Here is a 27,238-nt window from a genome sequence, read left to right as displayed (position 1 = left end):
CAGGCTGTACATTGAAGCCAATGTGACATAAAACGAACTGAGTGACGTGAAGAGGAGAACGACTGTGTCAATTACACGGAAAACTCAACTGCATTCAAAATTACAGGTTAGGTTGACAATCTGATTACTAAAATTCTAAAAAGTGTTTTTTTCCCCACAGAATTATAGAAATGCACTGGCTGCAAAAAACATAAATCCTTCTATTTCATCCTTTTCCCTGCAGCAGGGATACTCAGATACATTTTGAGAGCTGTGTGTGAAACATGCTGCTGTATAGTGCACAAGATGATTCTAATTACAAAATGAAACTAAAACAGAAAAGTATGCACTGAACAGAACAGATACCCTACCGGAGTGAGAATTCTGAATCTCTACTGATATTCTAAATGCCTTTTGCTATTGCAGATGAGTACATTTCTATGAAGCCAAGAGTACTTATACATTGTTATTGTTGTTACAATTTTAAGAGATTCCATGAGTCATGTAAAATATATCATAGAATCACAGAACCATGCTGTTAGAAGGGGCCTCAGGGATCATCTAGTCTAACCCCTGTATATATATTTCTGTAAATTAACATGTTTACAGAAGATCAGTTTGTTTATTTGCTAAGGCCCCAATTTTGCAAACAAATACATACATAGTTATCTGTATTCATGGAAGTGGTCCCAGTTATTTCAATGAGACTACTCACGTAAGGAAAGTTAAACACGTGCATAATTGTTTGCTGGATTGTTGCCTTAATATGGATTGTCAAACCACTGCAGGAGAGGAAGGCTGGTCTTTTCACTATGGCCCCAGTCTGATGTGCTGGAGATTGGGTTCCTATTCGGGCTCTGACACAGACTTTCAGTGTGACTTTAGGAAAGCCACTTGAGGCCCAATCCAGTCTGTTGAAGTCAGTTGGAGTATAGACTGCAGCTGGCTTTGAATTAGGCCGCTAATCTCTCTACCTCAAAGCCCTTTCTATAAAAAGGGGGCAATACATCTTTCCCACCCACATGGGTATTGAGGATAAATCCATTAAAGTTTGTGTGGCTCTCTGCTTTTATGCTGATGAGCACTATAGAAGAGTCAATAAATAAATAAAATATAAAGCACACATCCGCTCTCTCATGTCTACATTTCTTTTTTATTCACTCTGATTCTTTAGATTCCAAAATCATATGGTAAAATGGAAGGCAAATGCATCATAATGTTCTGATCTGCTTTTCAGGCCATCCTGTTACTATTTCTGTTGCTGTTTGAAAAGTTCATGAATGCGGACCACTCTTAAAGGCCGTAAAAATTAATACAAAAGAAAAAATGTAAACACATTTATTCTTCTTTTATTAAATGTCCATGTTGTTGACTTTTGCTTGACCAGATGTTCCAGAGTATCAAATCTGTTCAACCGTAGCTGTTAGCAAAACAATTCTTCTTTCACCAGAAAGTTAGGCTCATATTTCTTACAAGATGGTTTTGATTTCTTTTATATTATTATTATTATTGTTGTTGTTGTTCAATAGACGTTTAATGTAGTAGTTACTAATATTAGCGCTCATCATGGGCTTTTAGAGAATTAGTATCAATGACCATAGTTTCTTGCATACATTACTTGTGCAATGTATAGTTACTTTAGAATACTAAGTGCCCAATTTTAAGCAAATGATACTGCTTCTGTAATTTTAGTTTTTAAACACAAAGGCTAAAGATAAGAAACTATCTTTTTGATAGAGGCTGGAAAAGCTTAAGGTTTTGCACTCTGTGTGGTAGTTTCCCTTCTCTTTCTTTTCCTGGATACAACTGACAAACAGGCATTGTCCCTTTAGTGAGCTCTGCAATATTACTTTGACCCCAACCCATCAATCTGCCTCAATTGGATAATGATCTGTAATCACTTTCTTTCAGGGGAGTCTATAAATTTGCCAAGGCCCCATTCTTCTCTGAAGGACTCCTTATGTTCACTCTCATTTGTGCAAATGCTCTCTCTTTTACAGCGCTAAATAGCCATGCACATGGTCCATTCTCCTCAGAGGCACCAGGCTGTTCACTGCTGATTTTCCATGGCTCTGCTCTCTAAAAGGAGGCTAAGCGCTACATGCCAGGTCTCAGTAGGGTGCAGGCCTGAGCCACACCACTTCAAGAGCAGCCGCTTTTCTCATTAAGACTGACCCATCATTAAGTCGCTTTGTGCCAGCCCTTGTAATCGATGAGCTTACTCTGTAATGCAAAAAAGCTAATAAGGGTAAGAGTAGGATGGAGAGGAGGGAAGACATTAAACCACTTAACAGAGAAACCCACCTCCTTTAAGGCTTAGAAGCATATGTCACTAGCAAAGCTCAAGGAAGCCTGCAGGGTTCAGACTCTATAGTGATTTATTTGATTATCATATAAGTAATTCTTCAAACATCCCTATCCTGTCCTATTTATTGGACCCAATAAATGGAATAAGCCTGAAAGGAGGTTTATACTCCTGCTGACCTCTCTTTTCTCATTAAGGAGGATTAAAGGCTGAATGGGATAAAATTGAACTTGGGTAAGGTTCAGGGATAACTCCATGTACATATATGGACCACTGCGGAGCATTAGGTATTATTTTTATCCTCTGGGTCACTCCAAAATAGTGTACAGACTAAAAGAGTCAGAGAATTTGTAGAGATGCTATTGTATTAAGGAAATTCCTGCTTGATTTTTTTCTTTCCTTAGTGCTGACCAGGCTGAGAACTGTAATCTGTGTACTCAGTACAGCTTTGAATAAAAATCATGAGAACTTTAACAAATATTGGAGCAAATCTGGAGCTAGGCAAGCTTCAATAAACTTGTAGAATTTAGAGGGCTCTTGTCTTTGGATGGCTGAAGTAGGAATTCTCCAGGTTCTACTGCTGATAAAGCCATACATCTACTACAGAACATTAGAAATATGCAAATCAAGTGAGAATTAAGCGGCTGCAATGTATATGTACAATAAAATGCCTTAAAGAAATAAAAGGATGGCAAATATCCAAATGTTTAAAAAATGTTAAACTTCATAGAAAACTGAATTGGTGGGAAAACATATGACCAAGAAAAACAATAAATCAGACCTCTCATAGGGTGGTGAGGAAGGGATGGTGCCTTGTGTGGAGGGGCTCACTGAAGAACAATTGCTTCCTGGTGTACAGATGGTCTGTGAAGTGCATACCATTCTTAAATGATTTCTCTGCTCCCTATTCCAATGTGTCACCTAACCTTGCAGACCTGCATGGAAAGGAAATAGCAATGTTCTCATCTCCTCCCTTCCATGTCCCACCCCCTCTGAGGCAATGTATGCACCTGTGGGCACAGGGAGGAAGCAGCCCCTACATGACCCCAAATGCAGGGATGGTGCATGTGACTGTCATTTGAATGAGATGCACAAGGAGTGGGTGCTACTTGTGTGCCCCCCTCAAGGCCAGTGCTCAAAGAACAGCCACAAGCTAGTCCTAGGTTTCAGAGTAGCAGCCGTGTTAGTCTGTATTCGCAAAAAGAAAAGGAGTACCGGTGGCACCTTAGAGACTAACAAATTTAAATTTTAAAAATAACAAATTTGTTAGTCTCTAAGCTAGTCCTAGGTTGTAAAGTGAAGCACTTAAAAGTCAAGAAATGCTAAAGTTAAGAGTATCAAAACAACCTTAACTCTGCCCCCTTTGCATATGAAATACAATATGGGCCAGATCCTCAGCTGATGTAAATTGATGTATTGATTCCAAAATAGTTAGACTAACTTACTGAGGATCAAGCCTATAGTCTTATATGATCACACACAATTATTGTCTGAGTACTTTTGCCTTATACAGTGCACAGGTTGGACAGTGCTCAGTGAATGATGTTGCTTGCTGTTCACTATTTATTATCATCCAGTGAGTACACTCCTATCTTTTTTACTACATACCACTATCTCATCCATCAAGCCTCCTCTAGACTTTCACTCCAACTTGATAGTATAAATATGGTATTTATGCCAATGTTTGAATATAAAAATTGTTGTCCATATATTATGCCCAAACCTGGAAATATTATCTGAGCTAACAAGTATATGGTTTGTGTTTTGATTTATTGAAATAATCTAATGCTAAGAGAATTGCAGAGTGGAAGTATCCAGTTCAAACAACAGCTGCTTGATGTGATGTCTTCTGCTAGCATTCTGCTACAGTTATGTCACACAACATTTTTCACTTGGAGTTTTATGTTGCCATCACAGAAAGACATACAGACTAATCTGCTTCAAATCAGGGCAGTCTTTTCTAGCTGGTAGTTAGTACTCTCAATAAATACACGTTTGCTGTTGTCTTGTTTTCATTTTAATCATGATTCCAAAAGATAACCATCTCAAAGGTAATTTGTTTCTACTATGTTAAGAATTCTATTGGAAAGTTGCCTTCCATTGTAACTCATTAAACACTTCATTGATAGTGTGTAAGAAAAAGAAGCAAAAGCCCGTCTGGTTCCTCTCAGGAATGCTAGTTAACTCCAGTGAAGCCACTCCGCACTTTTGCCAATTCCAAGCTCTTCTGTAGCATTCTAATGATTCATCAGTGTCATCATCACATGGGAACTCGCTTGTTTGTAAAAGCCCAAAAAGAATCCCTGGCCTACATTTCAACAAAAAATCACATTTCAAGGTGGTCAAAATTATGGAAATATACAGGAAAATAATTGCTAGCTCTATTTTGAATCGGTCACTGAAAAATGGAAGACCTAGTGGTGGAAGGCTCAGACTGAAAGGTGACTGTTCTCTTTTAAAGCACCTCCATATTGAAAATTGGGCATATTATCAGAGTGCCTGAAGCATTCAGCTACTACAGTGATGGGTATGGTGTAAAACACCTAGTTAGATAAATATATATCATGGAAACTGAAGATATGAAAGCAGAAAGCCCATGGAAGAATGGATTATTATCTTATTTCCCCCCACCCCTCCATACTGGCTCAACTCTGCTGGCCAGTCTGTTTTGGGAGGGTGGGGGGGGGTGGAGCCTTGTCTCTTCTCACGTTCCACCTGCCCCCACCCACGTGCTTGAAAGGGAGTACCAGGTGCCTGGCTCCCTCATGTTCCTGAGACGGATGCAGCAAGGATGCAGGGAAATGGGTTTAGTCCTTCTTATTCCTCTTCATGGATGCATTAGGGACTGGCATGATCTGGCCCTAAATTAGTGACATCATAGCATTACGAAAATTCTGTCGGCAATACAGCTATAGTATTTTTCATTATAATACCGACTCAAAGCATTTTTACTTTACAAATCACTTTAAGGGTAATTATTTTGTTCTCTTAGGAGTAATGAAAAGGTAACATGGAAGCAAACTGATTGGTTTAGTGTAACAATATGGATGCTTCATAAGCACTCAGAGCTTGTCTGTTGAGCCACTGTAGACATGGGTGTTAGAACCCTACATAGGGATGCAAAGTAATTATTTATGAGTCATAGGCACAGCTTATCAACACTACCAGCCAGGGTATCAGAGGCTTTGCAGCCTTCCTCTCATTCAGAGGTGGGGGAAATAGGGTTTGCGACATAGAGCACATACAGGGAAAACAGTAAAGTTTGGGTAGAAAGCTTAAGTTTATGTTTGGTTATTGTTATTTGAATTACCAATAAAGTCACACCTCATGAAGTGGATAATTAAAGTATGTGTACACTGTATTCAATTCAGAGATGGATAGTACTACAGCTATTTACATAAGTTTTTGCATCTCCCACTGTCAGAAATCACTTAAAATGTCACTTTACTGTACTATACATATTTTATCTTCTTTCATTATATATAATACAACAACGTTTTTATGAAATTCCTCCTTATAAATCATCAATAGTAATAAAGATACTGATTGCCAAATTCTGCCCTCAGTTCCATCCATGAAATCCTCTTTTCTTCAGTAGAGTTGCACTGGGCTCATTGTCTGGAATTTTAGTAAACAATTTGGTTGATGATCCATATAGAGCAATAGAACCTGTCTGATTTATCCTTTGTCACACTGGCTCTACAGGGGTTAAAAATGGTAAATACGTCTCTAAAATATGAAGATGTCATTTTGAACACACAGTCAGTAGTTGCATTGACTAAGGAGGGACCATTTTTGCATAGTCACTTTTTAGGGCAGAATTGAGCTTTACAAAATATTATCTTTTTATTGATTCAATATTCTTTTTTTTAACACTGTAAAGAAATGATTGTTTTTTGTCTGACAGACAGTGGGCAGAATCAGATAGAATGTGATCTTGGACGTCTCAATAATATGAATAGAAATTGCAACCCTGATTCTCATTTACACTACAGTTCCTTTACACCACTGTAGAAGCATAAAATGGTCTTAAAGTGGATGTATATGTAGTGTACTCCTACTTTAAGGTACCTTTGCACTGCCAGAGTGATGTAGTGGCCTCAGTGTAAAGAAGTATCAAGCCCTACATATACTCAATGAAGTTCATATCCCTCAGCATGTATTCCAGATACATAAGTATAGTCTGTTCACCCCTGCTTCTTTTTTTATTTCTTGGTAGTATTACATGGCAGTAATCATAAATAGTAAAATTACTGATTCTCAACTATATTGCTAATGTATATTCCTATTAATAGCATTATCTGATGCAGCAGTCCATAAAGTCCACAGTTTTTTTGGCTTTAACACTATAATTACTGACTTTCAAGAATAAATAACCAAAGGCATCCTGGTTTTTCCCCAAAATTCATCCATTTGTCTTTTCTTTGGTACATGCTCTTTTTCAGTTAAAATATTCTGTTTTGTTCAGAAATCTACCGAATTCCCATTAGGAGTTGCATTTTCTTTTTAACTGTCTAATAATTACAATTGTAGGCATTTTATTTATTTTAATGGTTGGGGTGTAATTGATTAGGTTGCACTGTGCCATGAAACCACCGATGGTAGGCAAGTGTGTCAGTCTCTTTGTAGAGTATGAGAATGCTGGGGGGCTGGGGAGGAGGGAGTAAGAGGAGAAATGAGCCAAGCTGTGCGAGTAACACAAAAACGTCTTGTAGTGGGTGGTCTGTTGGGAAGGTAATTGGAGATCTGCAATATGTCCACTGCAATCAACAAAAGGGTACAATACTTTTCTGCAGGGAATTGGTCGGGAAGAACTTGTTTAAATAAAAATGCAGGGCTGTCAGAATGTTAAACTAATTCTCAATGTTCTGTGCACTGTCTAGGGAATTTAGGCGTTGCATCATTTACTGTACTGAAATACTGAAAAAATATTTTAATAGAAGTGTTTTGGAATGTGTTAACATGTATTTTATCATTTGAAACCATGACTGTGTGTAATGAGAACTAAAAATACTATTAGAAAAGATTGTCTTTCTAGGTTTGCTTTCTTTATTCTGTGTTTTACAACAGAGCTACATGACTAGATTCTTTGTTTCCCTGCATCTTGTGTAATTGTTTACTCCAGTGCAAAGTGAGTGTAAATGATTGCCATTCAACTTCTGTAAATTTCATGCCCACTTTGCACTGGTGTGAAAGGTCAGCATGATATCCAATCCAGACTAGGTTGAACTGTACTTTTGGTAATAACTATAAATGGTAATTGGAGTGATAAAAACATGTATATTAACCATTTCGTAGGTTATTTTCATGTAGGAAAGTTTCAGATCGTGGAGTTTCTTCCCGGTTTTTCTGTAGTTTATGTGTGTGTTGAGGGAAGGGGGGGAGCAGGGGTGCTGGAACCAGGGGTGCTGAGGGTGCGGCAGCACCCCTTGGCTTGAAGTGTTTCAGAGCAGTAGCCGTGTTAGTCTGTATCAGCAAAAACAATGAGGAGTCCTTGTGGCACCTTAGAGACTAACAAATGTATTTGGGCATAAGCTTTTGTGGGCTAGAACCCACGTCATGCATCTGATGAAGTGGGTTCTAGCCCATGAAAGCTTATGCCCAAATACATTTGTTAGTCTCTAAGGTGCCACAAGGACTCCTCGTTCTTTTGGCTTGAAGTGATTTCCATCATATACAGGGTTTACAGTTTGGTTCAATGGTTTTCAGCACCCCCACTTTACAAATTGTTCCAGCACCACTGTGGGGGAGGCAAAGGTAAGATGGAAAGAAGAGGCGCAACATTTGCCCATAGTAGGCCTCACTGAAGATGCTGGGCATTTCATGCCGTGAACGTGAAGGTCTCACAGGGATCTATTGGAGACCAGTGATGTCTGTCAAAAGAGCTGACCCAGGCACATTACAGGCTGTGGGTCTGATTCGGCCCTGCCTTTATAACTCTGCAAAGTGAGTGTCAGCACTAACAAATCCTAGTGGTAGCATTTTAATCCTCACTTTGCACAGGCGTAAATGACTGTACAAGATGTAATGCATGGGAGAATTGAGCCCTCTGTCTATAGTAGATCCCCTGGTTTGTTCCATAGGCTGGAAGAAGGGTGAACACTCTCCTTCTCCCCTATCCCCACCTGCCAGCAACCTCCCCCTGCCACCAAGTCTTTAATCACCTGCAGACCTAGTGAGGGGCTTCTGCATATATACCAGGAAGGGGAAGCTACTACTGAGAAGGCTCCCTTACCCCAATATCTATTTTTTCTTTCCTCCTTCACTTTAAGAAACTGAGGGGGATCTTAAGGCCTTTGGGTGTATTTATTAGTCTGTTTTATTTATGTATCGCAGTAGTGCATAGAAGCTCCAGTCATGGACCAGGACCCCCTTGTGATAGGCACTGTTCAAACACAGAACAAAATCATGGTGTGTGCCTCAAAGAGCTTACTGTATAAGTTTGTATGCATATACATTACTGTTTTCAGTACCGGTATCCCATGTAAACCCCAGAAAATATAAACATCTCTCCAGTAGAATAATTCAAAGAAAAAATAAGTATATTGGCTCATACATGGCTTCAGTGATGTGATCTTTCTCTTTTACCTGAAAATAGTGGAGGGTAACTTCATTTGGCTATTTTTTCCGGCCATGTGCTAATGTTTTTGCATTACATTGGATGGTACAATAACTGAAGTATTCAATGGCTTTTCTACAGTCAGCATACTTTTCCCTAGCACACTGCAGCTCAAAAGGGAATAAGATAAACCCATACACATATAAAAATGGTCCATGACCACAGCACTAGCATTTGAGACTTCTTTCTCAGAATTGTCACTGAACATTAGTTTTTACTGGTTTGAGAGTGAAGGATTAATTAGCCTGACCACAGCTGGACATAGCAAAAACAGTGTCTGTGCAAACTCCCCAAACAGCTCCGTCAAGGTACCTTAATTATGGCCAGCATACATTTCTATTCCAGTTTGTGGCCTCCCTTAAACAGAGACTACCAACTGTCCTAAATTGCTTGGTGGTTTGTTGAGGTAGAAACATATCCTCTCTGGACTAAACTCATTATAAGTAGGTTTATTAGTGACAAAGTAGTGTGGGTGCATTAACAAATGAGGAGAGAGGCAAAATCAATTATGATTTTAATATGACAGAACTACTAAGCTGCCTTTTTCAGTCAGGCATTTACAAAGAAAATAAGAGAGGTATGGAAGATGTGAGTCAATATGGTTTTTGATAAAATGCAGAGAGGGAAATATTTGGAAAAATTAAATACACAAAGCAGCAACATGAGAGGAGGTATATTTCATATTCCTATGGGAATTTGTTTTTGAAATTATTTAATTATAAGATGTTATTTTTGAAAAGTCAGAGCACTGGGCATTGGAAATAACAGAGTACTGGAATACAGTATTGGAAATTAAAAGGAAATGAGAGGAGGAGATGGAGAATAATGTGGAAGAGAAACCATTTTAGTAACCATCTGGTAAATGTAACCTCAATCCTCAGTAAAATAATGGAACAAATATTAAGACTGAAAATCTGTAAACCTGGACCAGTCCACACAAGAGATCCACTTCCTGGACACTACAGTGCTAATAAGCGATGGTCACATAAATACCACACTATACTGGAAACCTACTGACCGCTATTCCTATCTACATGCCTCCAGCTTTCATCCAGACCACACCACACGATCCATTGTCTACAGCCAAGCTGTACGATACAACTGCATTTGCTCCAACCCCTCAGACAGAGACAAACACCTACAAGATCTCTATCAAGCATTCTTACAACTACAATACCCACCTGCTGAAGTGAAGAAACAGATTGACAGAGCCAGAAGAGTACCCAGAAGTCACCTACTACAGGACAGGCCCAACAAAGAAAATAACAGAACGCCACTAGCCATCACCTTCAGCCCCCAACTAAAACCTTTCCAACGCATCATCAAGGATCTACAGCCTATCCTGAAGGATGACCCATCACTCTCACAGATCTTAGGAGACAGGCCAGTCCTTGCTTACAGACAGCCCCCCAACCTGAAGCAAATACTCACCAGCAACCACACACCAAACAACAGAACCACTAACCCAGGAACCTATCCTTGCAACAAAGCCCGTTGCCAACTCTGTCCACATATCTATTCAGGGGACACCATCATAGGGCCTGATCATATCAGCCAGAGTATCAGAGGCTCGTTCACCTGCACATCTACCAATGTGATATATGCCATCATGTGCCAGCAATGCCCCTCTGCCATGTACATAGGTCAAACTGGACAGTCTCTGCATAAAAGAATAAATGGACACAAATCAGATGTCAAGAATTATAACATTCAAAAACCAGTCGGAGAACACTTCAATCTCTCTTGATTACAGACCTAAAAGTGGCAATAATTCAACAAAAAAAACCTTCAAAAACAGACTCCAACGAGAGACTGCTGAATTGGAATTAAGTTGCAAACTGGATACAATTAACTTAGGCTTGAATAGAGACTCGGAGTGGATGGGTCATTAGACAAAGTAAAACTATTTCCCCATGTTTATCCCTCCCCCACCCCCCACCCCCCACTGTTCCACAGACATTCTTGCATTCTTGTCAACTGCTGGAAATGGCCCACCTTGATTATCACTACAAAAGGTTCCTCCCTCTCCCCCCCCCCCGCTCTCCTGCTGGTAATAGCTCACCTTAAGTGATCGCTCTGGTTACAGTGTGTATGGTAACACCCATTGTTTCATGTTCTCTATGTATATAAATCTCCCCACTGTATTTTCCACTGAATGCATCCGATGAAGTGAGCTGTAGCTCACGAAAGCTTATACTCAAATAAATTTGTTAGCCTTTAAGGTGCCACAAGTACTCCTTTTCTTTTTGTGAATACAGACTAACACGGCTGCTACTCTGAAAACTGTAAACCTCTAGAGAAGAATGATACCACAATCAAAAAATAACATGAATTTAAAACAAATTGTGCCAGATAAACTTGACATTGTACCTTCTTTGGGCTGAATTACAAACTGAGTAGATGAAGGGAGTGTAGTAGATGAGATATATCTGGACTTTAGGAAAGCATTTGGAACAGTGACTCACAAAATCATTTTTTAAAAAAATCAGTTCAAATTGGCTAAGATATGAGCGCTGTCATATGGATTAAGATTGGCTAAAAGTCTGTAAGTAAAACGTAATGATAAATGATAATGTGGTTTTGAAGTAGGACGTGTTAAGTGAGTTTTTGCAGAGATTGACATTAGGTCTAGGTTTTTGTCACAGTTTTACTAATGATCTGGAAGCAGGAGTAAGCAGATGATACTTACCTGTGAATAGCAGTACACACCAAAGTGCTGTGCTGTAACTCTCCAATAAGGATGCCGTAGCTGTGAATTAAAAGGTTCCTAGTTTGCATTAATGTAGTCCTGTGTGAAGGGGAACCTTTTACTTCACGCCTGCAGCATCCACACAGGGGAGCTACAGTACAACACTTTGGTGCGCATGTAACACCGACAGACCCTGGTCATCAGCAGGTAGGATGGAACCTGGGACCTCTGGAGCATAATGCATGAGCCTCTAGAGCATGAGCTGCTAAGGCTGTGGTGCAGACTCATTTAACTTTCTTTAAGTAGTCTCAGTGCCACTAGATGGGACAGAACCCCACACCCAGAAGGTTTGTGGGTTACACGCACAGCAATTTCTCCCCATAGTCTCAACTGCAAAGCAGTGTAGACATGCCCTAAGATTCCCTTTCCCTGGGCTCAGCTGGATCCTGGTCCTTGAGAACATATGCATGCACAGTGACATCAGCCTGCCTGGAATCTTTTAAAGTCCATTTCCCTGGTCCTCATGAACTTAATATCTGCTAAATTAAAGTGATTTAACATAGTTGATATGGGTGGAGGCAGTAATCTATTTATTGAACATTTTCAACTTGTCATTAATTATTTTGTTTATTTCATTATTCAATACCATTTGCAGTTCTATGTGATAGAAAAGTCCCTATATTTTATTATCTTATTTGCTATGCAGCCACTAATACATAGACACTTTTCCACTCACATTTAAATACAATCAGTGGGGTATTTTTGGAGGTATGTATTCCAGAAATGAAGCAAACAGGTATCAGTCAAGTTAGACTATTCATACCATTGTTGGATGATCAGAAGTCTTCCAATTCAGATTAGGGAATAGACATTATTAAGTAAGGGCCTGATCCAGTGCCCACCAAAATCAGTGAAAGACTTTCATTGACTTCAATGGAGGTTGGGTCAAGCTCTAAAAATGTTACTTGCTTTGAAGACTATTCATCCAGTGAAATTCTTTCTCTTCTTTATAGAAATTCTAAAGATGGAGAATATTTTTGTAAAATGTAACATTTCCTTAGTTGCCATGAATATTTGGTGTTTTATTTCAAATTCTTCTTGAATATCAGGGTAAGATTTTGTCATCTTGATCTATATTTTGAGATAAAGAAATGTTGAGTTCTGACATTTTTTATGGTTGTCTGTAAGGAAACTTGAATGGATATAACTAATGGGATGACACATTATGTTAATTTTCCATCCCTTAAATATTAGGAGCATTTTTCTTCGTCTAGTATAAGGTATTTAGTTAGAGTAGCTAAGATTATTTGTGTTATTTGGATGTGAACATCCATTCATTTATTGTAATATTTTGATAAATATTTAATTTTTTTAAAAATCACTTTTTGTGAATATTAATGTTAGGAAAACTTAATCACGTGAAGATTCACTGAAAGTGAGTGCAAAGGATGTGTTAATATGGCCAAAATGAATATATTTAAGAATTCACTATTTACCCAGCACTAATAGGCATACATTCTTCTAGCTTGGGTTTCATGATCTCATTTTTCCTCATGTGACAAAATCTGTGATAGTACTCATCTGATTTCTTCCTTGTGTTCACATGCAATATAAAAAGGTCAAAAAAAATTTGATGGTTTTATCCTGAATTTAATAGGCTGGGTGCTAATGAAACTAAATTAATACAAATGTTGACAGGGTAGATCTTCAGCTTCACAATTTACACAAGCTGAGGGTCTGCCCTAACAGGTGTGGAAATACGTGAACTGAAACTGACAATTAATCAGAATCCATGAAACCAAAACTGGGGGCTCTTCTTAATATGTAGTGTCAATATTTTCAGAGATGGTGCCTAAAAAGAAGACTTTTAAATGGACAGGTCTGTACTGTATCAAAACTCTTGAATTGCTGTCAGCTTGAAATGGTGTTGGCAATGATGCATATGTTGCTGAAAACTCAGCGTATGGTTACATTTAGGCACAAAAATCAACCAACATAGTACAAATAATATTGACTGACACCTGAAATGAAAACCTAAAGACAAGAAATATCTGATTCATTAGAAAACAAATACATCATGAAAATAGTACCCCCACAAATAGATCACATCCTGGTGAGTACTATATTATACATTGTCACCAAGACATCAATATTAATAACAAATAATATATTATACTTATCACTGGTGTGTACAGCGGATCCCCAGAGTCTGTCCCTTATCTGCACTATTGGCCCCACAATCTGTGTCAGTACTATATGCAGAGTGGAAAATATTGTTTGTTCTGTAACCCTCTTTTAAAGAGGATCATACAGGAGAATGGATTCAGCCACATGTCCTTTTTGAAAGGCCCTCCCACCTTCTCCTGCAAAAGGAACATGGGTAACATCATTTCTGATGTAACTTTTTTTGTGTGTGACACTGGGGCATAACTTGCACCTTTTTTCTCAAATGTGCACTCTCATGAGTTGGGGAAATCAGATCCCTAGATGATAATATTTTTACTGGGTTCCCTAATCCTACTTTATTTTTATTTATTATATTTTTCTGGAGGGAGGGATTTTCTCTGGCTCTCGTATATGTTAAATTCATCTCCATGACACCCTCTGAATTTGGGAAACATTAGTATTTCCATTTTACAAATGGGGAATTGAGGCACAGAGAGGTTAAGTGCCTTGCCCAGGGACACTCAGGAAGTCTCTGGCAGAGCCAAGAAGAGCCAAAATCTCCTGAGTTCCAGTCCAGTATATCAACCAAAAGCCTGTCATTCCTTTTCTTCATTTCATCCCCTCAGTTAACTTTCAGATCATTTAGTTGAATACTAGAGTTAGAAAACATCTAATGCAATTGCATCTTCCATTTATTTCTGAGGTCGACATAACAATAGACCACAGGAAGCCAAACACTGAAGCTTCAGTTTAATGTGGGAGTCTGCTGCTGATTACCAGAATTGTGAGCTGTGCTCTCTTGATTTATGACTCATTAGTATCCTTTGATTGAATCCATTTATGGCAACATGCTTCTGCTTTGATAGGATTCTTTCCAGTTGCACTTCCTGCTTGGGAATCAATTTCTCAACATGCTTATTGCATTTTTCAGTCACTTTAGCTGTTGAAATGAGAAGACACAGAAAGAGAAATCTGTGGTGTGATACACATGGATGATGTGAAGCTGTCTGGACACCTCCAGACAGAGGACACCTTCCATTGTATTATCACACTTGGTTGCCAACAGATCTGTTAATCTGGATTGTTTTCCAAACCAAACACCCAAGCCTCCTCCTACACTAAAATAAATGGAGTAATTCATTCCAATGGTAGAGGACCCAATTCAGGAAAGCACTTAAGCATCTGGTTATCTTTATGTACTTATGTCCTTGTGATGGCATATGTAAACCCCACACTGAAGAGCAAGGGGTTAAGGAACAATTCTCGGCCTAGGCAGTCCCACCCAGCTATACTGGCACAAGCTGGCTGCTCTGATCTCTGGGGGGAAGTTCTGTCCAGGAGCTCAATGCCTGAGACCAGACAGCACAAACCTGAGCAAAACCTAAAGAGGAGAGGCAGGCAACTGATTCTGCAGGTCAGAGATTTTATTTGAGATTATTTGATTTACTCTATTGTGAGAAGATGACGTGGGTAGGATTGGTCAGGGGCAGGGGAAAGAGGAACTACTTAGTACCCCAAGGTGCAGGGTATTGCTGCCCACCATTGGGCTCTGGATTGGAGCCTAGTCGAGAGGGTGTTCCCGGCCTCCTCTATCCAGTCCAAGAAGATGTGACAACAGGAGCCTTCATCTTGGGGGAGAACCCAGCCCAGACCCCAGAGTTCCTGTGTTAAAGGGAAGGACTGGAAAACCTAGATGGGAGGGGTGGGCTGAAGGACAGGACTGTATTTTCAATGGGAAGATGACCTGCTGCAACTCCATCTGACCACTACAGCAGCACTGTTGGTGGTTGTTCACCTTCTACAACCAGTGGAAAATGTGGGCAAGCTCATCCCTACCCTGCTAATGGGTGGGCGAGGCGGGAGAGAGAAAACAAACAAGCTAACTAACAAACAAAACCCTTATCTCATCAGGTAGACAAAAGTAACAGAAAGATGGATATGGAGAAATCGTTAAGGTGGGTAACTGACAACCAGCAGCAACAGGTGGCACAACAGCAGTAACAACATCAGCTGGTAGAGCAGATGGCTGCCCAACAGCAGCAACAAGCAACACAACAACAACAGCAACAAAAACAGCTAGTTTAAGAGCTGGCAGCCCAACAATGAGAACAACTGTGTATTGTTCAGCAGGTATTGAAATTCATACAACCACAGAGGACAGCAGTGGGTCCTCCTGCAGGTGAACCTAATCCAATTCCAGCCACCACAATACTAGTGAAGCTTTCAAAGATGGTATCAGAAATTGACCCCAAGCCATTTCTTGTTATGTTTGAATGGGTGGCCACAGCAGCCCAATGGCAGCCCAAACATTGGGCCATTCTGCTGGCCCTATACATGACAGGACCATCCCAGGTTGCCAGTGAGTGTGCAAGACTACACTTGTATCAAAGCCACCATTTTGAACTATCTGCAATGCATTGCTACCATTTCCACAGAGAGATATATCCACCAGCTGCCTGACCTTGGATGTTGGCCCAGAAACTTCAGGAGCAATGTTGGCTCTGGCTCCAACCCATGACATGAACCGTAGCACAAGTGGCAGAGCAGGTGGTAATAGAAGAGTTTTTTCCAAATCCTCCTGGTCCAGGTAAGAGACTGGGTGTGGAAGCATCGACTTGAGACATCAGTGGATGTGGCAAATTTAATGGATAGTGACATGCCTGCCAACAGACCCTCTTCTGAGACACCTTGGAGTGGTTGTGCTGGAGCTAGGGGACTGGTTCACCCCATGGCATGGGCTAGATGGGGATGTAGGCCTGATGGGAATGACAGCTTGGACCTAGTATTAATGATGGCCAGAGGCCACAACAAGACTCTGGGACCAGGGTTCAACACAGAATGCAAACCTGCAGAATATCTATACCCTCAAAAGGGGTCAATCCTGGAGACCAAATTCATCCCAGGTGAAGAACCAGCAACCACCACCACTGAGGGAAGTTGTTTTTCCTGTGGGCAATGAGACAGCCCCTTCGTGAAATGTGACTGCCCTTTATGAAATGTGGCTATGGGCAAGCCTGGATGGCTGATTCCATAGCCCGTAAACAGGACCCAGCTACAACAGTGGTACCAGGAAAGGTCAATGCAGTAGAGATGCACAGGTTACTTGACTCAGGGTGCAGCCAGACTTTGGTCAGAGAGCAGTTGGTAGGTAAGGAGTACACTCCAGGAGAAACTATCTGTCTCCAGTGCTTACATGGAGATGTACGACTACCAAAGAAGTTTGATTCTTGGTTGTGAAACATATGGGAAACTTCTCTGTAGGACCAATTTCTACCATGGCATATCCAGTAATACTAGGCAGTGACTGGAAATACTTTAAAGAAATTCTAAAAGTGTGGAGGTAATCACCTATGCTTGGGGGCCACCCCTCACACTGAGACCAAAGAAACCATGGTGCCCAAGGCACTGGTTGGATTGTGGGAAACAGATGATCCTGGGGAAGGGACCTCCCACCAGACCAGGTGCCCTAACCTTTCCCCAATGAATGATGAAAATCTACAACATTGGATATATAGCTTCTAACCAGTGAGATAGATTTTATAAGGGAAAAAAGAGATGCCGAAACCTTAACCCAAGCCTGGGATCAATGGTAGTAGACAATAGTGAAGTAGTGGACCCTCAGCTGCTAAAACAATACTGCACTTCAAACATAGACAAGCACAGTTATATCTCCTAGAGCGGGACCACCGAACTAAAGCAATAAAATACAGATCCTCATCCTAAGAAGGTATCAAAGAGAAGTGTTACAGTTCACTTACCCATTAACACATGCAGGACACTCAGGTGGGATAAGACCCTTAAGCAGGTGATAGGACTACACAAAGAAATCAAAGACTACTACACATTTGGCCCCAAATGTCAATTAGCTGGACCCAAGAGGACCCCAAAAGCCCCCCTAGCCCACTCCCTGTAGTGGGGGTACCATTTGAAAGAATAGAGATGGACCTGGTGGGACCACTGAAGAAAAGTGTGGCAGTGTGCCAGCATATCCTAATGGTCATGGACTGTGCGACCCAATATCCCAAAGCCATTCCCCTCCTCTCTATGAACGAGGCAGCCATTATGGCTGAGTTTATGAAGTTGTTCACCTGAGTGGGGATATTGAGAGAGATCCTGACCTATCAAAGAACTAATTTTTTATCACCCCTGATGAAGGAACTAGAGTATGTGCTCTGCTAAAGGTACAGACATTAAGGATGTCTGTTTACCACCCCCAGATGAATGGACTAGTTGAATGGTTCAACCAAACACTGAAAGAGATGTTGAGGAAATTTGTAACATCCAGTTCCCATCACTGAGACAAGTTGCTTCCACCACTGTTATTTGCCATCAGAGAGTTTCTGAGGGTGTCCATGGGATTCTCCCCATTTGAATTCTTATATGGGAGACATCCTTGTGGGATTTTACACTTCCTTCAAGAAGCATGGGAGGAACAAGGAGCAAAGACAACCAATGTGGTGCAATACATACTTCAGTCATGAGAAAAGCTTAAGGCTTTTCAAAGGAAAACATATGGAAAGCCCAACAGAACCAAGAAAAGGTCTATAACAAGAATTTAGATCTAGCAACAGGGTACTGTTACTGTTGCCAATTTCAGAGTCAAAATCATTGGCCTGATAGCAGGGCTGTTCGAGGTGATGAAACAAGTGGGGCCAATTGATTGGAAGTGTACATTGTTAACCTTTTGAAAGCCTGGAAAGCCCAAGAAAGGCTTTTCATAACACTCTATTGACTTGAATCTGAACTAGGCTCTCAGGCACCAGTGGCCCCAGGATCCCAAAATGTATAGATGGGAGAATAGCTTTCACCAGAGCAAAATGTCCAAATGCAGAAATTGAGTGAATCCTTCCCTGGAGTATTTTTGACACTACCAGGATGGACACATCTTATGCATCATCATATGCCACTGAACAAGGATAAAGGGTCTGTGAGAACTGACAACCGCTTCCATGAAGAATGTGAGACACTGTATGAGCAGAGCTACAAGTCCTGTTAGAGCTGGGAACAGTGGAAGAGCCTCATTGTGAGTTGAGAAGTCCTATGCGATAGAGCCACCCACATCTGTATTGATTTCAGAAAAGTAAATGCCATCTTAAGATGTGATGGCTACCCTATACCCAGGGCGGATGAATTGCTAAAAAGACTGGGAGCTGCCAAATATATCTCCACCCTAGACTTCATGAAGAGGTACTGGTAGGTACTCTGACATCAGTGTCTCAGAAACAGACAGCTTTCTCCACCCCATTTGTTCTGTACCAATTCCAAACTATGCCATTTGGCCTCCCGGAGCAACAGTCATTTTCCAACAACTCATGGACCAAGTACTGTGGCCACATGGCCAATACGTGGCAGCATACATCGATAACATAGTGATTTACAGATGTCATTAGGATGACCACATGCAACATGTCACCTGTGTCCTACAGGTCCTTGTGAGTGCAGGACTCACTGCAAACCCAGCCCAGATGGCGAACCAGGAAGTTATATACCTTGGCTAAACCACTGGGGGGAGTAAACAACTAATTGGCAGGCCTTAGCTACTTGCCCCATCCCAACAATCAAAAAACAGGTACGAAACATCTTTAATCTAGTGGGCTATTATAGATGATTCATACCAGACTTTGCCACAATTACAGCACCCGTCACACACCTTGTGAAGGATACTAATCCCAAGAGAATCATTTGGTCGGAAGACTGCAACAGGTCATTCAGGATGCTAAAAGACTATCTGTGCCAGGAGCCGGTACTACTTCACCCAGACTTTAGAAAAAAGTTTATACTACAAACAGATGCCTCTGATGTAGGACTTGGAGCAGTCCTTTCCCAGGAAGTTGAGAGAGAGGAACACCTGGTCCTCTATATAAGCAGGAAACTGTTCCCCCAGGAAGTGGCCTATTTGGTCATAGAAAAAGAAGGTTTAGCTGTGAAATTGGCTGTAAATGCTCAAAGATACTGCTTACTCGGAAACCCCTTCTCCCTAGTGACAGGCTATGCCCTCTTCTCTGGTTGAAAACCATGAAGGACACTCACCCCAAAATTATGCAGTGCTAGCTTTCATTACAACCATATACTTCACCATGCTATGAAGACTCCCCACAACACAGATTGCTTTTCCCAAGAGGCCATGGGCCTAGGCATGGAGAGCAAGACCCCAGGTCCTGTTTAGAGAGGGAGGCCTAGACATCTCAATAAACCACCCCTGCAAAGTCTGCAGAAGCTGGAGGCGGGACTTAAAAGGGGAGCAGAGCAGCTCAGAGGCAGGCAGGCAGAGGAAGAAGGCAAATGGCTGCCCTGAGCTGTGGGGAGAAGTACTGGCCAGGAGCTCATTGCCTGAGACCTGACAGTGCAAACTTGAGCAAACCTACAGAGGAGGCAAGTGACTGATTGTGCAGGTCAGCAGCTTTATCTGAAATTATTTGTTTTACTCTGTTGTGAGAAGTGGTCTGGGGGCGGGGGGTGGGGGAGAGAGGGGACTGGTTAGCATCCCAAGGTTGTACTAGTGGAAAGGATACGCTGGCCTCTTCTACCCAATCCAAGAAGACGTGACAACAACAAGAGTCTTCACCTTGGGGGAGAGCCCAGCTGGGGAAGACCCTGACTATTCAAGGGTCCAGTCTCCAAAGTCCCCATGTTAAAGGGAAGGACTGGAAACTTGGGTTGGGTTGGGTTGGAGGCTGAAGGAGAGGACTGTATTTTCAATGGGAAGTTGAGATATAACAACTCCTCCTGATCAGTATGTGATTGTTCATCTTCTACAGCCTCATTGAAGTCAATGGAATTTAAGCATATACATAAAGTTAAGCAAGGGACTTAAGCACATGTATAATGTTAAGCATGTGTTTAAGTGCTGTCCTGAATAGGTATGCTTTCCTAAAATGTGGCCAGAGACAGAAGAGAAGCACCCTTGCAGACTGAAAACAGGGTAAACCCATTCACATACATTTACAAACCTTAGAAATTTTACCAGTAGCTGTAATGTAAGCAAGATTGGGCATGTTCAGTAGTTAGATTGTCGACCTCAAGGTACTGTAGGAACTGGTGCTGGTGATTCCCCATGTGGCAGTCTTCCTTACGAGTCATTATTGAATTAATGCCTGAGTGTTTTTGAAGGATCCCATAATTTTTTCATAAGATGCTTACAACTAACTCTCTAATCATTCCAGATCATTAAAAAACAACCATTATCATTTTTTCGCAACACTAGTTAGATAAAAACTCCATTCCACCTGCAGTTTCAATTGGAGAAGTCACCTTTTCATTTTCTCCCCTAAAAACTGCTGTATAAAGTACAGGTGTTAATTTACAGAGACACCTTGAACGTGTAAATCACATTTCCATCTGAAAACTTTGTACCTGTTATTGTTATAACTACAAAGATTGCTCCAGCTGAATGAGAGTAGAGAAAAAATGTTTTTTCCTGAGTTTTTTTTCTTTCTTTGTGCTATGTGACAGCACTTTTGTACAGTCAGTTTCATTGTTTTGTTGGGTGTCAGTTGCTCTTCTAATCTCGTGCCTTAGCTTGAGGAAGCTACCCTTATGCACTGTTCTGGGGGCGTTCATGCGTAAACACTTTCCCAAGTCCCATAAGAAGGTATAGACCAGCAACAGAAGTAGAAAAGCAGGAACTGAAGAAGCAGCGAGCAGGCATGGTATAAGCGGAAGGGCTAGCCAAGCAGGCTTGGTGGCCTTGCTCTACAGTTTACTCAGAAAAAACCTGTAAATTTTCAAAAGGAATTCACAAAAATTAGGGGATACTACTTAAAAAGTAGGTTTCAGAGTAGCAGCCATGTTAGTCCGTATTCGCAAAAATAAAAGGAGTACTTGTGGCACCTTAGAGACTAACAAATTTATTTGAGCATAAGCTTTCGTGAGCTTTAGCTCACTTCATCGGATGCATTTGGTGGAAAATACAGTGGGGAGATTTATATACACACACAGAGAACCTGAAACAATGGGTTTTATCATACACACTGTAAGGAGAGTGATTACTTAAGATGAACCATCACCAGCAGCAGGGGGAGAAAGGAGGAAAACCTTTCATGGTGACAAGCAAGGTAGGCCATTTCCAGCAGTTAACAAGAACATCTGAGGAACAGTGGGGGGTGGGGTGGGGGGGAGAAATAACATGGAGAAATAGTTTTACTTTGTGTAATGACTCATCCATTCCCAGTCTCTATTCAAGCCTAAGTTAATTGTATCCAGTTTGCAAATTAATTCAAATTCAGCAGTCTCTCATTGGAGTCTGTTTTTGAAGTTTTTTTGTTGAAGGATAGCCACTCTCGGGTCTGTAATCGAGTGACCGGAGAGATTGAAGTGTTCTCCGACTGGGTTTTGAATATTATAATTCTTGATGTCTGATTTGTGTCCATTTATTCTTTTACGTAGAGACTGTCCAATTTGACCAATGTACATGGCAGAGGGGCATTGCTGGCACATGATGGCATATATCACATTGGTAGATGCGCAGGTGAACGAGCCTCTGATAGTGTGGCTGATGGGATTAGGCCCTATGATGGTGTCCCCTGAATAGATATGTGGACAGAGTTGGCAACGGGCTTTGTTGCAAGGATAGGTTCCTGGGTTAGTGGTTCTGTTGTGTGGTTGCTGGTGAGTATTTGCTTCAGGTTGGGGGGCTGTCTGTAAGCAAGGACTGGCCTGTCTCCCAAGATCTATGAGAGTGATGGGTCATCCTTCAGGATAGGTTGTAGATCCTTGATGATATGTTGGAGAGGTTTTAGTTGGGGGCTGAAGGTGATGGCTAGTGGCATTCTGTTATTTTCTTTGTTGGACCTGTCCTGTAGTAGGTGACTTCTGGGTACTCTTCTGGCTCTGTCAATCTGTTTCTTCACTTCAGCAGGTGGGTATTGTAGTTATAAGAATGCATGATAGAGATCTTGTAGGTGTTTGTCTCTGTCTGAGGGGTTGGAGCAAATGCGGTTATATCATAGAGCTTGGCTGTAGACAATGGATCGTGTAGTATGATCTGGATGAAAGCTAGAGGCATGTAGGTAGGAATAGCAGTCAGTAGGTTTCCGATATAGGGTGGTGTTTTTGTGACCATCGCATATTAGCACCGTAGTGTCCAGGAAGTGGATCTCTTGTGTGTACTGGTCCAGGCTGATGGTGGTTGATGGAAATTGTTGAAATCATGGTGGAATGCCTCAAGGGCTTCTTTTCCATGGGTCCAGATGATGAAGATGTCATCAATGTAGCGCAAGTAGAGTAGGGGCATTAGGGGATGAGAGCTGAGGAAGCGTTGTTCTAAGTCAGCCATAAAAATGTTGGCATACTGTGGGGCCATGCGGGTATCCATCGCAGTGCTGCTGATTTGAAGGTATACATTGTCCCCAAATGTGAAATAGTTATGGGTCCACATATCTATTCAGGGGACACCATCATAGGGCCTAATCACATCAGCCACACTATCAGAGACTTGTTCACCTGCGCATCTACCAATGTGATATATGCCATCATGTGCCAGCAATGCCCCTCTGCCATGTACATTGGTCAAACTGGACAGTCTCTACGTAAAAGAATAAATGGACACAAATCAGACATCAAGAATTATAATATTCAAAACCCAGTCGGAGAACACTTCAATCTCTCCGGTCACTCGATTACAGACCCGAGAGTGGCTATCCTTCAACAAAAAAACTTCAAAAACAGACTCCAATGAGAGACTGCTGAATTGGAATTAATTTGCAAACTGGATACAATTAACTTAGGCTTGAATAGAGACTGGGAATGGATGAGTCATTACACAAAGTAAAACTATTTCCCAATGTTATTTCTCCCCCCACCCCACCCCCCACTGTTCCTCAGATGTTATTGTTAACTGCTGGAAATGGCCTACCTTGCTTGTCACCATGAAAGGTTTTCCTCCTTTCCCTCCCCTGCTGCTGGTGATGGTTCATCTTAAGTGATCACTCTCCTTACAGTATGTATGATAAAACCCATTGTTTCAGGTTCTCTGTGTGTGTATATAAATCTCCCCACTGTATTTTCCACCAAATGCATCCGATGAAGTGAGCTGTAGCTCACGAAAGCTTACGCTCAAATAAATGTGTTAGCCTTTAAGGTGCCACAAGTACTCCTTTTCTTTTTACTTAAAAGGTACTCTATCAGAAAATTGATTTAAAAAAAATTAGACAGTTAAAAAGAAATCAAGTTGATGTTGCTCCGTTAATACATATATGTAAAGGGTCTTGAAAATATAAAGTGAAAGTATTATTATTAATCGTAGTATTATGGCTGTTGCATTTTACCCCAGAAGGGACTGCATTTGAAAGCAGGGAGGGTGAATGATCTGATCATGAAGGATGTAAGCTGTTGTAGTTATATTCTTTATATGTATGATGTTAGCATTAGTTGTGGTGGGAGCACTACTTCACCCTTAATTTGTTCCTCATAGTCCTTTGTTAAAGTTTACCCATTGATCTTTTAGCTGCTCACAGAGTTGTGTGAATACTGGAAAACCACCAATATTTCTTCTGATTTAAAAATGAATTTGCTCAGACTGTTCCTGCATTTACTTTCTGCACACATTTGAACGACTGACACAAAGGTATGTGGTAAGTGTGTCTTAAAACTGAGTATTTGCACAGGAATGGTGAGTGAAATCCTGGCTGCATTGAAGTCAAAGGCAGTTTTGACACTGGCTTCAGTGAAGCCAGGATTTCACCCACAGTACCTTATGTGAGCAAATCAGAGCCTCCACACATCATGCTTGTTGTTCCTCATTGCTGCCCAGCTCTTCCTCCAGCTGTCACTGGTTCCTCCAGCATCAGTTTAATTCTCACTATGACCCTGATCCAGAGGCCACTGAAATTCATGGAAAACTCCCATTGACTTCACTGGCTTTCTATCAGGCCCTATATCTTAGTAACACTAATAGAGATACCTGTAAAAGTTCAGAGACTCTGGGACTGATTCTTCTCTCTTCATATATCAGGAGCAGCACCATCGTCATCAATGTAAGTTACACTGGTATAAGTCAGACAAGAATTTTTTTAAGAGGATTCATAAGGAAAAAACATTAAGGTAAATTGCTACAATAGCCAGTTTCACTGAATAAAGGTAATATTTTTCAGAGAGAAACATCTTTGAAGCCACAAGGGGAAGAAAGACAATATGTTTGTTTGAAGATGCAACATCTGGAAGACCATAATAAAAGTAAGATTTTCGTTACACATCCCATGTGGACTATGTTTATTGCCCAAATGTTTTATTGTAAGAGGAGTTCTGCTTGTTGGTCATGCTATACAATATGTTGGGGTGTATGAGGAGAATTAAGATTCAGGGAAAGATGTACATCACATGGTGTCTTCAAAATTTTGTAAGCTACAAAACGTCTCCAGAGCTGGGATCAAGCAATTTATATTGAGATGACTCTTATCTACCCCTGGAATTCATAAATTTTCAAGAAAATAGGCTTTAGCTGATGGTTATTTAAATGGTTTTAAAATTAACTACATTGATCAAAACCAGGCAAAGGATGGGAATTTGATTGGAAGTTTAAAATCAGATGCAGCAGGACAATTTTGTTTAATCCAAATCAGTTTGCCATAGAAAACACATGAATTGTTAATAGTTCTGGGGATTTCACTCAATCTGTTTACTTCTACTGCTTTAAATAAGAAGAGAGCAAATTTGGGGAGATGATGAACACTTAAAACCCCCATATTTTATCACATACAGAAGTCTTTTCAATGTACACCAGAATTTCTGGTATATAACATGTACTTCAGTGAGATGATGTACCTTGCCATGGTTCATTGTGGCAAAAATGTTGACAATAATTATGACAACTGTGCAGAATAATCAAAATGCTTTTACAAAAGTTATTTAAATTCTCCCTTTAAATAATAGTTCTTGTAGGCACTTGGGCACCAAACATGAAGGGCTAAATTCATGTCTGGTGTAATTCAATTGCAGCCAATGTAGTTGTTACATCAAGGATGAATTTGGCCCTCAGTCTACAATTTTTCATGTATTGACTGACTATGGTACATTTTTCTGTTTCAAAGGAGGCAGACAGCAAAAACTCACATGCACTAGAGCAGAATAAAAAAATGTGAAAAAATATATGAAATGATTTCTTTTTTTTTCCTAAATTGTCTACCTCCATTTTAGGATTACCTCAGATATATTTGTTATCCAAAGTTGTTTGCTGAAAAACTTCTGTGAATAATTCTTGGTCTGTAGATGATTCACAGCTTATTGTATATAATATTCAAAACTGGAACTATTTGGCTAGCTTTGATTGGAATCTTGGGTCATACGGTATCATTTCTGCTTGCCGATTAGATAAGCATAACTTGTAGAATCTGTTTTCCAATGCTCACACTGACTGATTTTTAAAAAATCACTTTCTGCAAATTTTACCTAATATGCTTTAAAATTAACTCCATAATAATTTCTGCCAGGAAATTCAGTAACTAGAATATTTTCAAAAAGCAAAGATGAAGGTGCTCAGATACAGGGATAATGGGCACCACACAACATCTTCAGATAGAAAGAAAAAAATGGATGGAAAAACAACCAGAATGAATTCAGTTTTTTTGGTCAGTGAATTTTTGTAATATATTTGCACAGCTTATCCATTATGTTTGTGAAAACCTGAATTTGTATGCCAGCAGTATTTTGCATAGGTATAGCAAGAAGTTGCATAGCTTCCTGTTTCACTCAAGTAAACTAGGTGGCTGTATTTTTCTGTCTCTCTTCTGCTGAACATTTGTCCGTAGCTTGTTTTGCATTATGTTATTTTCTTGTATCTACTGTGGCATTTAAATTTATCCTAACCCTGTCTCATGTTAAAAACAAACAAATAAATAGTGAAGGCATAATTATAGGAACTTTGGAGATGTAAATTAGTAAGCATCATTACATATTAGTAAGGTTGGTATGTCAATCCCCAGTTATAGGGATGCCAAAGTAGGTTATACAATCCCCATCACTGGAGGTTTTTGAGAATGGATTGGACCCTCACCTGTCAGGGATGAACTAGGTTTACTTGGTCCTGCCTCAGTGCAGGGTCTGGACTTGATGACCTCTTGAGATCCCTTGCAGCCCTACATTTCTATGATCACATGTAATTATGGTCTGATTCATGCTGCATGGCTGTGCACATGATATTGATGTTAAAACATTCGCAACAGTTACAGGCCCCAAAGATATGTGAAGGCCAGGCCTCTTTAAAAGACATTGTATAATGCAGGACAGGATGGAAGGTTTAATGGGGCATTATTAATCCTGGGATAACTTTCTCTTCATTATATTTTTCTACAGAAGGGTCTTGGGGATTAAAGCTGCAGAATCTGCTCTGAGGCTAGCTGCCCTTCAAGGTTCTAAAGAAACTTACCAGAGAATGAAAATCATATCAGGAGCAATTAGACAAAAGGTCAGCATAAATACCGCCTGTATCCACAGCATTATCATCACCCAAGTGTCTCTTACTTACAGTCTGTTGTGACAAAGTAAA

General features: G+C 40.5%; 1 long non-coding RNA gene across 1 annotated transcript; it reads left to right on the top strand.

The window, feature by feature from the left end:
• On the top strand, window positions 1–27,238 carry LOC119851916. The gene is made up of 3 exons (XR_005291451.1): window positions 1–106; window positions 24,849–24,930; window positions 27,046–27,238. It is a non-coding gene; the product is annotated as an uncharacterized LOC119851916 (long non-coding RNA).

The sequence above is a fragment of the Dermochelys coriacea genome, chromosome 2, assembly GCF_009764565.3.
Source record: "Dermochelys coriacea isolate rDerCor1 chromosome 2, rDerCor1.pri.v4, whole genome shotgun sequence".
NCBI classification, from domain to species: domain Eukaryota; kingdom Metazoa; phylum Chordata; order Testudines; family Dermochelyidae; genus Dermochelys; species Dermochelys coriacea.
This window is presented reverse-complemented; position numbering and strand designations above follow the sequence as displayed.